Below are 9147 nucleotides of genomic sequence, written 5' to 3'. Positions count from 1 at the left end.
TAACTTCAACACAAGTATTTCTCAAACTAGATAATTCCCCCGCGCGTTGCTGCGGTACTTTGTTGCAATAATTTTTTGGATATTCTGTTGAGCGAAATTGAAGTAACGAATATACTTGACTTGATGCCCATGAATAGAGGAGATCAACAGATGAAACTTAGAGCTAGCCTGGATGGAAGTCTAGTTGTTACATCATCGCCAGTAACTGAAACAGTAAAAGCTAATTAAGTTGACATGAAAGGAATTGGTTAGTAAATTCTCTGAGCACAGGAAGCTATCTAGCTAGGAATAATCAATGGGAAGAAAGATCGCCAAGGTGATCAGTCATCATTCATCAGTCAAGCCTTGTAGACGACGACTAAGCAGGGGAGAATGGCCGTGGAGTACTAATTTACAGTATAACAGAATCAACGATGAACAAATTCATTAGAGATCATTGCTGAGACAATGTACAAAAGTGGATAATAGCAAAAGCTGAAACCCCTTGTTATGAGGAGCACATATAGGTTAAACCACAAAGTGTAAAGTAAATGGTTATACTGCTGAATAGCTAAAGAGCAGAGATGACATTATAATAGAGATTCTGATGTTAACATTTGAAATGTGGTACAAACACAGTTCGGTATTTATAGATTTATTATGACTAAAAATACCCTAATACACATTGAGCAATGGGGACTCGGGTGGTTTAAGGGGGAAAAACATGGGGAAAGGCAAAGAGAAACACGGTGCATTTAAGCATAATCCATCAATGAAGAACCTTCCTATTTGATTGTCTCCTCCTCATGTTAACATCTGGCATTAAGAGTACTATTAACTTTCAGTCTAGCTTTGTTACATGAATGGCGAATCTAGTATATGTACATAAAGAAAAATCAGCATGTTATACCTTCGTAAGGCAAGAATAATAACAAAGCACAATCAGAGGCTTGGGTCAAATAGGTTACAGGATGCCTATTAATTATTGGGAGAGAACCATGTCTGGTGTTATTACATCAAAATATGGAAGTATAGTGGGCATTTCTTACTCAGGCACACTGACATGGTTGTAAAGCTTTGCTGGTAAACTAAATACGAAGATTAGTTTAAGAATCATATAGAAATGGATAAATGTCGCCCATGCTTATAAAACATGGCCCAGCTGTTCCAAGTCATGTGTTTGGACATGGTTCGGAACCAGCCTGGGAGTAATCTGAGGCAGTAGCAGCAAAAGGTTCGTATTTAAAAAATTATAACCACTCAACGACATAGCAGCAAACAAGGACATGAATGAAATATTGACCTATCAGGCTAGCCTGGCAAATCACAAATTTTCATCATGCAGGCATCACGTTTTCTGAGGCAGAGTGCCCAGACTTTCAACCAAACATGGTATGATCCCTTTTAAACACCGGCACAGTGATAACACTACATACATAGTTGAGCCGCTCAAAATAGTAAATATCTGTAGGAAATTTCAAGTCATGAGTCTGGTTTATAACATATCCATCCAGATGCATGTGGTGGCATTCAATGGCATAGATGTATTGTTGCATGAAACAAAAGGTTCATATGAATTGAAGGGTTTTTTCGTCCGTAGGACAGTGGAAGTTCTCATGTGTGTATTGTGAAACATAGCATTGCAAAAGTTATAAGTAACACAAATAGGAAGGTACAAATGTTGGAACTAAAAATTGAAGTACCTATTTGGTCTGCATGTTTGGTTTACTCCTGCTGTCCATCCTCTTTGTTGGATCTTTTGGAAGGACTATGGTCATGTTCCTTTGAGCTGCACTTAGATAATATAGTTCTCTCAAGGGGTAAGCCAATCGATCAATAAAACGTACCAGCAGAATACGATATGTGTTCAGTCGTTCCATATAAAGAATTAGAGTGCACCGAGCAAAAAACCGAATGTAGCAAAATTCCAGAATTAACAACCGAGGAGAAGTTGGGAATAGTATGTAGCATTAGGAGGCAGAAACTGAATGCGCCTGTATTTGCAGTGAGGGAAAACCAAGGAAGATGGCTACTTGGGCATCGTCGAGCACGTAGTACCTGAGAAAGTGCAAATTTATGATGCAATCTTCGATATATCATACATAGATAACATGGAGGAAATGGCAGGGAGTTGCTCACCGGAGGCAGCATGAGTGGTGTGGTAGAGACCCAGCCGTACTGGAGGACGGTGGGGACGAAATGAGGTGAGGCCCAACAGACTTTAAAGGGCAATTCATTAGTTTCTTGTGGAGATGGTGGGGAGAGGAAGCGGAGCGCCGTCTGGACAATTATTAGGATTTAGGAGAGGGAGCGTCAGACATCAATTAATCAGCTGGCTATTCGCTACACATACTTACATCATAACCGGGGAAGATAGACAGGGTGGGCCGATGGAAGCAATGGGCAGCATAGAGGATGCAGCAGTAGGCTGTGTAAGGTTGCTACGGCCTTTTTAATAAGAATATATACTTATATATGACTATAAGAAAAGAGGAAATACTCTGAAGAATAGAGTACGATACCTTAAAGTCGACAGATAGCCTCGCCGTCTGTCCTTGGCAGCAAATCAATAACCAACAGCAAAGAGCACACCTTTGTGCAATCTGGTGGGAGGAGGTGGACTGTCGCTGCTGCCGACACGAATTTGGGATGCACAGCAGTGAGGCCATGGCTGAGCACTTGGAAAGGAAGCTTCCATGTGGCCTTCTTGGATAGATTGGCTACAGCATGGACACTGCCTGACGTTGCAGCAACTCCGCCTGACGCGCCCGATGACATGGCCTTCGGATCGAGGCGACCGGACTCCTCTGAACCCGACGAGATCCCCAACCCCGACACCGCTGGGCGCTGCTCCCTGGAAGTAGCCATGGCAAGCACCGCGAGTATGGAGAATGAGGTTGAATGGGAGAGGAGGGAAGGAGGTGGCCGCCGCGGCAGGATCAGTAGTGTGTGGCGGAAGGAAAGGCGGATGCCGGCATGGGAGTGAGGCGTGGCGGGGAAGGAGGGAGCGGTGAGGGGAGCGCCGTCGGGGCTGCGAGGTAGGGCGTGGCGTACACAGGGGAGAGCCGGCCCATCGTTCCTACTTGTGAGACGGGATCGTGGGCAGGCGGCGCGCCGGAGTTGAGAGAGGGGAAAGCAGGAGAGAGGGGAGAGCGGGGAGTATGGGTCGGAGTGAGACAGGGGAAAGCGGGGGAGAGAGAGGAAATCCAGCCCAACCCATCGTCCGTGGGCAGGTTCTGTCATGGGTCCAGAGCAGTAACTGAAGCATGCTTAGCAGTAACTGAAGCCAACGTGTGTGTTTTGTACTGTGGTGGGTCTCAGCTGTAAGCTTCTAACTAAATGCTGATGTGGCATTGCTGCTGATGTGGATATGTTGCATGTCAAGAGAAATAGGTTAGTGGGGATGAACTATTTAGGTATTATAGATTCACAACTACTCAACTAGCACGACTATGATATTATCACCTCCATATCTCAAAACAATTATCAAGCATCAAACTTATCTTAGTATTCAACCCACTAAAAAGAAAGTTTCACATATCTTGAATACCAAGTATATTAACATTAAGCAAATTACCATGCTATTAAGGACTCTCAAAATAATCTAAGTGAAGCATGAGAGATCAAGTTTCTTTAAAACAAACCACCACCATGCTCTAAAAGATCTAAGTGAAGCACTAGAGCAAAAATTATCACGCTCAAAAAGATATAAGTGAAGCACATAGAGTAAACTATCAAGCTCAAAAGATATAAGTGAAGCACATAGAGTATTCTAACAAATTTCAATTCATACATGGCTCTCTCAAAAGGTGTGTACAGCAAGGATGATTGTGGTAGATGAACAAGCAAAGACACAAATAATACAAGACGCTCCAAGCAAAACACATATCATGTGGTGAATAAAAATATAGCTCCAAGTAAATTGCCGATGGAAGTGGACAAAAGAGGGGATGCCTTCCGGGGCATCCCCAAGCTTTGACTTTTTGGTGTCCTTAGATTATCTTGGGGGTGCCGTGGGCATCCCCAAGCTTAGGCTCTTGCCACTCCTTGTTCCATAATCCATCAAAAGAATTCACCCAAAACTCCTCTGTGATGGATGCCCTCTCCGGCGGAGCTCCGGAATAGGCCCCAAGATGGGATCTCGTGGATACAGGAAGTTGCGGCGGTGGAATTAGGTTTTTGGCTCCCTCTTTGGTCTAATGGGGGTATGCAGGTATATATAGGAGGAAGGAGCACGTCGGTGGAGCTCCGAGGGGCCCACGAGGCAGGGGGGCGTGCCCAGGGGGCGCGCCCTCCACCCTCGTGACCTCCCCGGAAACTTCTTGGAGTAGGGTCCAAGTCTCCTGGATCACGTTCGGTGAGAAGATCACGTCCCAAAGGTTTCATTTCGTTTGGACTCCGTTTGATATTCTGTTTCCTCGAAATACTGAAATAGGCAAAAACAACAATTCTGGGCTGGGCCTCCGGTTAATAGGTTAGTCCCAAAAATAATATAAAAGTGGAAAATAAAGCACAATATAGTCCAAAACAGTAGATAAAGTAGCATGGAGCAATCAAAAATTATAGATACGTTGGAGACGTATCACCGCACACCCCCTATGTTTCACCGACGAGGTGCTGGACCATGAATTTCCAGAGGGATTCAAACCCGTAAACATAGAGGCATACGACGGAACAACAGACCCTGGGGTCTGGATTGAGGACTATATCCTTCATATCCATATGGCTCGAGGAGATGATCTCCACGCCATCAAGTACTTACCCCTCAAGCTCAAAGGGCCAGCTCGTCACTGGCTTAAAAGCCTCCCCGAAAACTCCATTGGAAGCTGGGAAGAGCTCGAGGCGCTTTTCGGGCAAATTTTCAAGGGACTTATGTCCGACCTCCGGACGCGGACGATTTGAGTCATATAACTCAACAGCCCGGAGAGTCAGCCCGAAAACTTTGGAACAGGTTTCTTACTAAAAAGAACCAAATTGTCGACTGTCCGGAGGCCGAAGCCTTGGCAGCTTTTAAGCATAGCGTCTGTGACGAATGGCTTGCCAGACACCTCGGCCAAGAAAAGCCTAGAACAATGGCAGCATTAACAAGCCTCATGGCCCGCTTTTGCATGGGTGAGGACAGCTGGCTAGCCAGATGCAACACGAGCGACCCCAGTACATCTGAAATTAGAGATGGAAACGGGAAATTACGGTGCAACAGCAATGACAAACGCCGGAGTAAAGAAGACAGCACGAAGAGCACGGCAGTAAACGCCGGATTCAAAAGCTCTCGGCCAGGTCAGCAAAAGCCGCCCTCCAAAGGCGCCAGAGACGAACTGTCCAGCCTAAACAAAATTCTGGACCAAATATGTCAGATCCATAGCACCCCTGGTAAACCCGCTAATCATACCCATAGAGAATGTTGGGTCTTCAAGCAGTCCGGCAAGCTCAACGCCGTACACAAGGGGGAGGATACACCAAGCCAAGACGAGGATGAGCCTCTCAAGCAAGACACTGGGGAACAAAAGAAATTTCCACCAGAAGTCAAAATAGTAAACGTGTTACACGTGATCACAGGAAGAAACAAAACGGCACTCCCAGAAAAATATGCCCAAGGGCCTATCACCGCGGAGTCCTGCCACTGGTCGTCTCAACCAATCACTTTCGACCATCGTGATTACTCAGCAAGTATCCGGCGTGGAGGATGGGCTGCCCTGTTATTAGACCCAATAATTGACGGATACCACTTCACACGAGTCCTGATGGACGGTGGCAGCAGTCTAAACCTGATATACCAGGACACAATCCACAAAATGGGGATAGACCCAACAAAAATTTGCCATAGCAATACTACCTTTAAAGGAGTAACGCTAGGCCCAGGGGCTCATTGCACAAGCTCCCTGCTACTAAAGGTTATATTCGGCTTCCCCAATAACTTCCATAGCAAACATTTAACCTTCAACATCGCTCCGTTCCAAAGTGGCTATCAAGCACTACTCGGACGTGAAGCTTTCGCTCGCTTTAATGCAATACCGCACTACGCTTCCCTCACACTCAACATGCCCGGCCCACGTGGCATCATTACAGTAAATGGAAGTATTAAGCGATCTTTGCGCGCCGAAGAGAGTGGCAGCCGCACACTAAAAACGGCCTCACCAACTAAAGCATTTAACAGGTCGTGAAGACCTCGGACACGGTTAGTCGAGTTCGGCGCAGCTATATGTAATTCATACCGGATCATTGGTCACACCCCTATTACAAATACAAGGGGCTCAACGCGTAGACAAGTGGCAATTTTTACTCATCTTGAATTATACATGGTTTCTTTAAAAACTATCTTTTTGCACGACAACTTTTTCACCTAAGTTCCTCTCTTTTACAGATGATCATCGTGCTACACCCGTCTAGGATACGGCACGACGGAGACACAGGTGCAGACTTGCAGCAGGGACCCGCTACAAGGATTCTTTTTAGATTAAGACCCTGCGTAAACCTTTTTTACTGTCTCCTGTTGATACATATCCACCGAATTCTCAGCACAGTTGAGAAGGATGTTGACGTCTTGGCATGTGGCCACGTCATAATAACGCACGTACCTGGACACAATGGGCTTCTTACAAAGGACACTATTTAGGCCCGGTTTATACCATAAAGACCAAATACCTTAGGGAGTGTTCGGCGTCGCGAGTTTGGCCTTATATGCATCAACTCCGAATCATTGTCTTTGGTCAAATGTTGGGTTTGCCCAGCTCCTGTGTTTTGGTGCCTTACATGCACTTTATCGGCTAAGGTAGCACCAGGAGAACTACTGCGATTGTGCCCTGGTTCATCCGGACGAGCACCTCAGTAGAGAAAGCCAAAAATTGACTGTCATGATATAGCGTGAGACTGGTCAACCACTCGATGGCCTATCGGAATGTTAGAATTCCTCCGCCTTAACGAAGGGTCGTTTCCGGCCAGGCATGTACGCACCCCGCGATCTGGAGAGTGCGGAGCCACCAGGGGCTATCTAGTAGCCCCACTGTCAAACTCCTATGGCTAAGTGAAAGTGTTAAAGCATTATAGTCTGGTTGCCTCGCTCGCTATGCTATCACCTCCTTAATAGGACCAAGACGTTGGGTTAAGTGTGAACACGCGCTTTTTGCGAGCACCTCCGCATTATATGCGTGGGGTTGAAGCCGACGGCTGCAATCTTTCAGGTTATACACATGTATACATAAACGGCCGCACAGGAGGCATCATACTACTTTCAAGCAAAAGTATAAACATAGCCTTATAAAAACTTCATAAAAGCATTGTGTTTACAATGACAATACATATCACTCAAACATAATATTCTTCGAGCACTGGGCCTCTATCATATGAGCACCCTCGAGAACCTCCTCGAAACAATGCTCGGCAGCCACTCGGCCTATGGCCGAACCCTGCGCCACAACAGTGGTAGCGTCCATCTCCGCCCAGTATGCTTTAACACGGGCAAGGGCCATCCACGAGCCTTCTATGCACGCCGACCTCTTCATCACATTAATGTGCAGCACCTAACCAAGGAACTGCTGCACTAAGCTGAAATAGTTGTTCGGCTTTGGCTTTTCTGGCCATAGCTGATCCACAACAGACCTCATGGCGAGTCCGGACAACCTATTCAGTTCGGCCCATTCGGCTAGCTGGTCAGTCAATGAAAGCGGATGCTCTGGGACGTGGAATTGCGACCAGAACAGCTTGTCCACTTCACGATCTGTTTGACCTTGGAAGTACTTGGCCGCATCGGCAGTGCTCGCCGCCAAATCCATATACGCATCTGCCGAACTCCACAGCTGATCCAGAGGGGCATACCGTGGATCTCTGAACTTCCTCTGTAACATGAAGGGTTTCCCAGCCGCAATATCCCCGGCTTCCCGCAGCTCCTCCTTCTTCGCTCTCATAGCAGAACGGGTGTCTTTGTCCGCCGTCGTGGCCTTCTCAAGGTCCGTTGCCTTCGCTCGGTTTTCTTTTTCAAGGACCCGGCAACGGTCGGCGGTGTCTTTTAATTATACGGCCATCTTGGCCATCTTCTCTTGGCTCTCGCAATGTGCGGCCTTCTCGGCTTTCAACTCTTTGGCCGCCTTCAAAGCAGCGGCATTACTAATCCTCGCTTGCTCCTTCGCTCGAGCAAGTTCTGCCCGCAAGGTTTCCATGGTGGCAGCTCCATCTGCAGTCACAACATATTAAAGATACTGGCATCATGCTGCTCTTACTATGTGGTGTTCACCAGATAATAACACTTACCTTGTGCCTCGTCAAGCCTTTTGTTAACAAGCTCAATGTCGGCGTCTGCCGCATCCAGTTGCCGTTTTAATTTGGAAAAGCCACTAGTCCGGCTAGGCACCGGAGCTTCCACCACCTGCACATAGGGGCAGTCTGGTTATTGCCTGGGAATATGATCCTCTATTCGCCGCCGTTCTCGACGACAACCAGAGCCTCAGGTGCTACTATCTACACAGGGAACACCTAACATGTGCAGTACTATCACATATTATCTCACGTACCTCAAAGCCTGTCAGTAGACTCATAAAGGCTTCATGTAATCTGCTTTCAGCGGACGAGATTCTCTCCATCACCGTACCCATCAGCATACGGTGTTCTTCTGAGATGGCCGCTCGCCCCACCAACTCCCTCAGAACGTCCGGCCGCACACCAGACGGTGCCGGACTCTTTTGTTTGCTCTCTTCAGAGCCAGACGCTGGGGACTTCGGGGGTCTATGGGATTATCTTTTGGCCTCACCGGATCTGGAGAGGCCCTTCGTGACGACACTTTGGGGTCGCCCGCTTCTTGAGCGGAGGAGTCCGGGGGAGGCATTTCGCTCTCCATCATCTCTGGAAGAAGATCCCCCGAAGACGAGCTCAGCTGAGAGGGGCTAAGGCCCGAACTGCAAGATATATGCGGTGGTTATTTTCTCAGAAAAAAAGATAGCATACCTTTACTATTAAAGTATTTTGGATCACTTACGACTCATTGGAGGGCTGATCCCCCCGCGGACTTTGTGCGGCAAAAGCACCCCCCGAGGCAGGACCCTCTGTGGGAGACTTCTTCTCCCATTTGGAAGCTTCGGCTTCCGGATCCTTGGAAGCAGTCCTTTTCCTCCCCCCGGTTGTCCTCCTTCATGGAGACGCTCATTCCCTCGGTTGGAATGGGCAGCGATGGGGGCCCGC

The 9147-nt window shown here is 47.3% G+C and overlaps 1 long non-coding RNA gene across 1 annotated transcript; it reads right to left on the bottom strand.

Annotated features, from left to right (window-relative positions):
- Positions 1-503: 503 nt before the first annotated feature.
- On the bottom strand, positions 504-2329 carry LOC119297804. The gene is made up of 3 exons (XR_005145740.1): positions 2119-2329; positions 1683-2037; positions 504-795 (listed from the first exon to the last, which is right to left on the bottom strand). It is a non-coding gene; the product is annotated as an uncharacterized LOC119297804 (long non-coding RNA).
- Between the last annotated feature and the right edge of the window lie 6818 nt (positions 2330-9147).

This window comes from Triticum dicoccoides, chromosome 5A (genome assembly GCF_002162155.2).
Source record: "Triticum dicoccoides isolate Atlit2015 ecotype Zavitan chromosome 5A, WEW_v2.0, whole genome shotgun sequence".
Classification (NCBI taxonomy): domain Eukaryota; kingdom Viridiplantae; phylum Streptophyta; class Magnoliopsida; order Poales; family Poaceae; genus Triticum; species Triticum dicoccoides.
The sequence above is the reverse complement of the archived record's forward strand: the minus strand, read 5'-3'. Positions and strand labels throughout refer to the sequence as shown.